The sequence below is a fragment of the Lactuca virosa genome, chromosome 4 (genome assembly GCF_052849685.1).
Source record: "Lactuca virosa cultivar CGN04683 chromosome 4, Lactuca_virosa_CGN04683_v6, whole genome shotgun sequence".
Classification (NCBI taxonomy): domain Eukaryota; kingdom Viridiplantae; phylum Streptophyta; class Magnoliopsida; order Asterales; family Asteraceae; genus Lactuca; species Lactuca virosa.
The window spans coordinates 413629364-413637029 of NC_136429.1; the positions used below are offsets into that span (position 1 = coordinate 413629364).

At 37.4% G+C, this 7666-nt stretch overlaps 1 non-coding gene across 1 annotated transcript; it reads right to left on the minus strand.

Moving 5' to 3' along the window:
* Positions 1-4155: 4155 nt before the first annotated feature.
* LOC145110142 (small nucleolar RNA R71) lies at positions 4156-4262 on the minus strand. Its single transcript, XR_013709522.1, has one exon. It is a non-coding gene; the product is annotated as a small nucleolar RNA R71 (small nucleolar RNA).
* Between the last annotated feature and the right edge of the window lie 3404 nt (positions 4263-7666).

Sequence of the window (7666 nt, forward strand, 5' to 3'; positions counted from 1 at the left end):
ATGCAACCCTAGAAACCTTGGATCTATGTTTTCTCTAAAATACATGCAAATTTGTTTTCCAAGGTTTACAACCTAACTAGCATGTTATGGGGTACTTGTAATACAAAACTTTAAGTAGAATAACATACCTTTCTTTTGTGGTTGATTGCTTGGAGTTTTAGAGCCTAGCACCAATAGTGTGGATGCCTCAAGTGGTGTCACAAATCACCCAAAACAACTTGGAAATACTTGAGAGAATATGATGCTCACTAAAATTGGCCCACTCTTGTTTCTCACACACACTAGTGCCAATTCTAGAACCAAGGACTTCTTTATATAGTATGGAGGATTAGGGTTAAAACCTAATACCCATGACTCTTCATTTACCTAGGATTCATGGGTTAAAAGCTCCATGGATTATCCATGAACTTCCATATACTCTTAGCCCATCCTAAATAAACCTTAGCCCAATCCATATATATATATATATATATATATATATATATATATATATATATATATATATATATATATATATATATATATATATATGTGTGTGTAAGAGTCCATATTTAATTACCCTCTTTTGATCATTAATTAATTCCAAAATCAATTCTTGATCAACACTAATTAAATAATATGATTTCATATTAATATATTATAACTTATAATATATTAATAGATCATGAACATATTATTCTCAAAAGTCTATCCATACAAATTGTTAGGTGAAGTGCAACCCAAATGGACCATGTCGGGTCGGGTCAAGCTCACACCAAATATAGTTATGGACTTAGACACCTTATCCAACAGAAAGTCCAACATAGTACGAATAGCGGGTACAAGATTGAGCACCCCAACGGTTAAGAAGTCCACGAGTTAGATACTCATTTGAAAAGACATAAGAGTTAAGGTTATTACCTATGATGAAAAGATAATGTATGGAGTCATTATACAAGCCCTGTTTCGTTGATGATTCGGGGACGTAATCATCCTAAGGGGGAGATAATTGTAACGCCTGCAGATCTGGGCTAGTCAATTTAGAGACAATAAGTGTCAAAAACAACTTTTTGATAACAGATTATTTAGAGTAAATAATCTTAACCAAAGTTATAGTATATGTCACAAGGATTCCGTACATATAAAGAACACTAAAATCCGACTTATAACGAATAAGTTATGACCCGTCGAAGTTTTGCGACAAAACCGACACGACGTTGTGTATCGTGAATTTGCGATAAAATAATTTTTAGCCTTAGCGATCTAAACGAAAGTCGTAGTAGACGATAAACTGAAATCGTACATATAGAGAACGTCCAAATCTGACTTCGTATGAGGAAGTTATGATTTTTCTAAGATTTTGCATAATAGTACACAGCCCGGAAATCGAATTTTAGATCGATCGATTTTTAGCCGACACAACCTGAATGAGAATTGAAGATCTCATTAATAGGAACTCAAAGATATAAAGACAGAGAAAAGGGAAGTCGGATGACAAAGTTATGAATTTTTAATGGACTTTAAATGTCTAAGCCTGTTAAAATATAACTTTAAAAATAAAGTCAAAATTAGCCGACAGAGTCTAAACGAAAGTGGTAGATTATGTTGCTACCTATGCGTGGATATAAAGAATGTCAAAAACGGAGCTCATATGCGAAATTTACAGAATTTAGAAGATAATTAATGTTTAGGATTAACCAACGAGTGACACGTGGCAAGATCTGGGCCACACATTCTTCTCCACGGCTTTGTACGAGATGGCGACACGTGGCTTGAGTATGTCCCACATAGCTATATATACGCCCAACATACTGAGTATGTATAACGTACCCTTGTGTACGTCCAGCGTACGCATGAGCTGGCAACCTATAAATAGGTGGCGTGATATTGCCATATTTATACATATTTTTGGGCGATAATTAGTTACATTTTTACTAACAATTTGGTTATTTGCATAGAATAATGGCACTTATAAGATAAAATTATATTTTGCAGCCAAATAGAAGCATTTTCGAAGATAGGGACTGAAATTGACAAAACATGGAACTTTGGAGGCTTGAAGGAAAGAAGAATGGAAAATTCATCAATTGACATACTCACGACGTGAATAGTTCAGGATTCACGACGTGAGTGGAGAATTCTAGAAGATATGCATCCGGGTGGAAGAATCCTTGTCGAACACGAAATTTTCATATTCACGACGTGATGCTCATCGATTCACGACGTGAATCCGGCAAATCCAGAAAATATATAAACTCTTGGTCATTACGAATTGGAAAATTTTTTGGCTGATAGAAACAAGACTTGGAGACGAATTTTAGAGGAGAAAAAGTTCTGGAATAGAGTTCACACCAAAGGAAGAGAGAGTACATAATTCATTCGATTGTTTGGTACTTTGACATGTTTATTACTTTGAATATAACTTATACTTGTTTGATTGCTGCTATGAGTAGCTGAATCCAACTACTCCTGTTTAGCTAGATGAAGCTTATGAGATATGGTTTAGTTTAATTTATCATGGATTGTTAGTTGGTAATTTGCTTGTGTTCGATTCTTTACTACCTAGCATGTTAATAATTGTTTCTTTAGTTGCTTGAACTCATGTTCTGTGTAGCTAGTGAACATTAAACTGCATGAACTTGTTAACCTAGTGAATTAGTGAACACTAAATTGCTAGAGCTTGGATCGACCAAAATCTTAGATAGTAATTGAAGTAAATAAATTTAGCTGTGCTAGAGAACATAAATTATGACCATAATTGTGTTTGTATAATAAATCTTACATAGCATACCCATAATCTATAACTGGTTCTGTGTTTGATTGTGTGTGACCATGCATAGTTTTACATGAATTAGTCAAATATTAGTAAATTTGGACTTAAATTGCTAATAGTATAATATTTGGTGACCAACTTGATAATCCATAATTGTTAACTAACCATAAGGCAGAAGTGGATTCGAACTAATCAGGAGTGTTTTTAGTAATTGATTGAATTTGACTAAAGTTCGTATGATCTTGTAAAATCAGATAAAACCCTTTTAAGCTGTTAATAATTAGGCTAATTTAGTAGTAAGTAGATTAATTAGTTACACCGTTCCCTGCGATCGACACCCGACTTACCCAACTATTCTATAATTCGACTAGGTACACTGCCTAGGTGCATTTTAGTTAGTTAAGTTAGTTAGGTTATAAATTATAAAATTAGTGGGTACTTTTCTGCACATCAAGTTTTTGGCGCCGTTGCCGGGGAACGGCTTAGTAATTACTGATTTAATTGCTTTAAATTAATCGATCCTTTTTGTGGGGTAAAACCTGCAAAAAGTTATTTTTTTTTTCAGTTTAATTTTTTACTATATTACAGAACTCACGACGTGAGCTTTACAGGCTCACGACGTGAATCCTGTAATCCTCGTTTTCCTAGTTTTTTTTATTTGTCTTTCTTAGTTCAGTTTTACGTTTTTTTTATTTTGTTTATCTTGCAGAAGTACATGACCAGAGGGTCCAACACACCTTTGGTGCCACCTCTTGAAGATCCAGAGTCTACCCTTCACAAAAAGAAAGAAAAAAAGCACGAAAGAAGATCACACACCAAAGAAGACACCCTCATAAGAACTCAAGTTAGTGTTCTCAAAGAAGTCGTGGAAGAAAACGGGAGAGTCAAGTTCATCTTCAAAGGACAAGAGCAAAGTTGAGAGCATCGATCAAATACCGATCCCAAACGAATCCGAATACGAATCCGAAGCCGAGTTTGGACTATATACGAGCGAACCAGAAGACGAGCCAAGAAACGAGATGGCAAACATTGAAGAAATGTCCATGGGAGCTTATAAGAAGCGAATTCGAGACGATGTTGGTCCCGATTTAGTACAACCCGCGATTCCTGCCACTGCCTCATTCGAGCTGAAGGGACACATCCTCACTACACTTAAAGATGTACCGTTTTATGGGAAGGATCATGAGGATGCATTTAAGCATCTAGATGAGGTCAACGACATTGCTGACTACTTCAATGTCCCGAATGTCAATAGAGATACCGTCTTACTAAGGATGCTACCAGTCACTTTCAAAGGAGCTGCAAAAGACTGGTTGAAAGCACTTCCTCCTGATACAATCACTACTTGGGCTCAAATGCGTGAGCAATTTCTAGATCAGTTTTTCCCACCATCCAAGATAGCTAAACTCAAGAAGGCAATAGCCAACTTTGAGCAACAACCGGGGGAGTCATTATACGAAGCTTGGGAGCGCTACAAGGGGTTGTTAAGAAATTGTCCTCAACATGATCTAAATGTTCAACAAGAGATGTCTATTTTATACGATGGGGTCAATGTTATGACAAGCCAACTGCTTGACTCTCAAGGGCCATTGACAAAGAAGAATCCAAGGGAGGTCAAGGAGTTAGTTGAAGAATTCGCAAGACACTCTCGTGAGTACCACAACCCAAGACAAGATGGAGCAAAAAGTAGTGGGGTTGCACATTCTGAAGAAATGGTTGCTATGATGGCTATGCTAAATACTATGGACTAGAGATTAACCCAAATGTACCAATCAATTCATGCAATTTAAGTTGGGTGTGAACGATGTAATGGACCACACTTGACTAAAGATTGCAACTTGGAAGAGTATGGGAACAAAAGGGCTCAAGTTTGCTACTTGGGTGGGGATAAATACGATGAAGATTGGAGAAAACCAAAGAAAGAGTGGCTGCCATATGAGGAATACAAGAAGCAAAAGGAAGATAAATTTAAGCAGACAGGCCGAGGCTTCTATCAAAAAGAGCAACCACCAGCCGAAAACAAAGTAAACTTGGAAAATATTTTGACCCGATTTATAGAAGCATCCGAGAAAAGGCATGATGATACCGATGCATTGCTAAAGGAATACATGAATATGATGAAAGAACAGCACAAAATGATGATCGACCAGCAAGCTTCATTAAGAAATCATCAAGCATCGATCCATAATCTCGAAGTTCAAATTGGTCAACTCACTACTTTGGTGAACAACAAATTATCCTCACAACTTCCCGAAAATAATACTCAATCCCATGTTATGATGATTGAGACTGAAGATGAGGCAATCTCTGAGTTCCTAGAAGCATTATAAGTGGAGAAAAAGCAACCCGAACCAGAACCAGAGAAGTATAAGATCGAAAATCAAAATTCTGCTGAAATAGCGAGCTCACGACGTGAGCCGTCTATTCTCACGTCGTGGGCATGGTCTGAACAAAAAACTTCAAAGTCCGTTGAGGCTTATCGTCCGCCTTTACCGTTTCCTTCCCGAGCTGACCTTAGTCTACTGGAAAGAGAGCATTTGGAGTTCATTAAGCACGTGAGGGGTATCCCGATTAATACTCCTTTTGTCGAGTCGTTATCCAAAATTCCCGAATATGAAATTTTTTTACAAGACTTGTTAGACACTCATCAGCAACTAAAGAAGAATTCTAAGGTGATTCTAAGTGAACAAAGCTCAAAATCTGTATTGGGAGAGATACCTAAGAAGATGGGGGATCCTGGACGCCTCACTCTTCCATGTGAGTTTGGGAATAATATGAAGATTTATGCTTTAGCCGATTCTAGGGCTAGCATAAATTTGATGCCTTATTCATTTTATCAGAAGTTGAATATTCAGAAGTTCAAGGCTACAAAAATGACTATTCACATGGCAAATCGTTCAGTGACACAACCCCGGGGCATTGTGGAAGATATTCTTGTAAAAGTTGGGAAATTCGTTTTTCCAATAGATTTTGTTGTTTTGGATATGAAAGAAGATCCCGATGTTCTGATTATTCTTGGTCGCCCGTTACTTAATACTATTGGAGCCTTGGTTGATATACGAGAATCCAAGCTCACCTTGAGAGTTGGAGATGAGAAGGAAATTTTTGGAATAGAAGATGGTTTCAAGGGGAGTGATGTTCAAGAAGAGGTATACAATATTGATGAAGAAAGTGAACTTGAAGAATTAGAGAAGCTCATGGAAGAAGAAATCAAAACGATTCGACAAGTTAAAAGAACAAAACCAAGAGCATTTGTCCCGTTTTTAGTTGAAGTCATTGCCTACACAACACTAACATCTTTGATAAGTAAGGAAAGTGATGAAATATCGAGTGATGATGACAAAGATGAGGTAACTTCCAAGGAGACAAGTCCTATGGTGAAAGAAGAAAAGATTCCTATGGAGTTGAAAAATAAAGGAACCAAAAGAAAGCTTGACATAGACGAGGCGAAAGCTAAAAAAGAAAACTAGAAGAAGGCGTACATTAGACGAGTTCAAGCTTATAAGAGGCGATGGAAGGAGCAGAAAATCCAGCTGGTGATGGACTCATCTGAAGATTCAACGTAGGAGGCACGGAGTCCGGCTCACGACTCCATCCAAAAAGAAGCGCTTCTCGGGAGGCAACCTGAGTTTGGTTTGATTTTTTTCTTTCTTTTTATTTTTTATTTTTATTTTTAGAAGTAATAGATCGTATCATTCACTTTGTGCAAAATAGGATATTAAGTGTGGGGTCAGTGGAATTTAGTGGTAATGAATTTAGTGGTAATAAAATTAGGTGGTTTAATTAATTAAAATTTAAAATTTGAAGATACAGACGGACTCACGGCGTGAATCATTATGGTTCACGACGTGAGTCTAGTATGACTTACGGATTCCTTTTTAGGTCGATATATTACCCAATTCATTAGCCTGATAGTAGTCCAGCCCACTTAATCTTTAAATCGAATGGCCCATTTGTATAGCCCAGATTGGACTCACGACGTGAACAGATAGCAAGTCACGACGTGAATTTTGAACAGCACGGGACCACAGCTTAAAGACAGAACCCATTTGACCTAGTTCGTTTCTTTATCTCCCACGAAGTGAACGTGTTCCCTCTGGTCCCCATCTTTGCAATTGCGACCGACATTCCTCCCATTTCCTTCTTGTGCTTACGTGATTCACCATTCTAGGTAATTTGACCATCCTTTTATTGTTTATTGTTAATTAATTTACTAGATTTAGGGGTTAGGGTTTGCATTCTACTTGACTATAAAAATCGATACCCTAAATCTGTTAATTTCTTGCCGCATGTGTTTGTAATGAGTTTGAAATCACCCTAGGAGTAAACCCCATTGACATTTTTGGCCCGATTTGATTTTTGTCTTGACCGATTATGACTTCTGACTACGAACTCACGAGATGAATTCTTAGGGATTCACGACGTGAATCTTGAGCAACTGCAGTTTCAGATTCTGTTTAATACTAATCTTTTGGGATGTTTTTGTTGGTTTTCTTTTATGTTTATTTTTACAGAAATGGATCCCAGAAGAGAAGTTCCGACAGGGGTAGCACGTTTGCACCCATTTTATGCTTTTCCAACCACCTTGCCACGATACATTTTCATACGTTGCAACAACAAGCTAGGGTGGTTGTACAACAGAGAATTTGATGTTGCCCCTACAATCAATTGGGCAAGGTTGAGGGAGGTCGGAATCTTTGATAGGCTGTCTCCATTTCTCACAAAAATATTTTTGGGAAATGGGTTTTCGTTCACTTGCAAGGGCTGGCTTAATCTATTCGGTATCCAAGAAAGGGTATATAAGAAATTGTGTGTGGAATTCTTTGCAACGGTGGCATTCCATGAGAATGTCCAAGACCCTACATTCCCACAAGCCTTAGTTTTTAGACTCGGGGGTGAATATCGTGAGTGCAG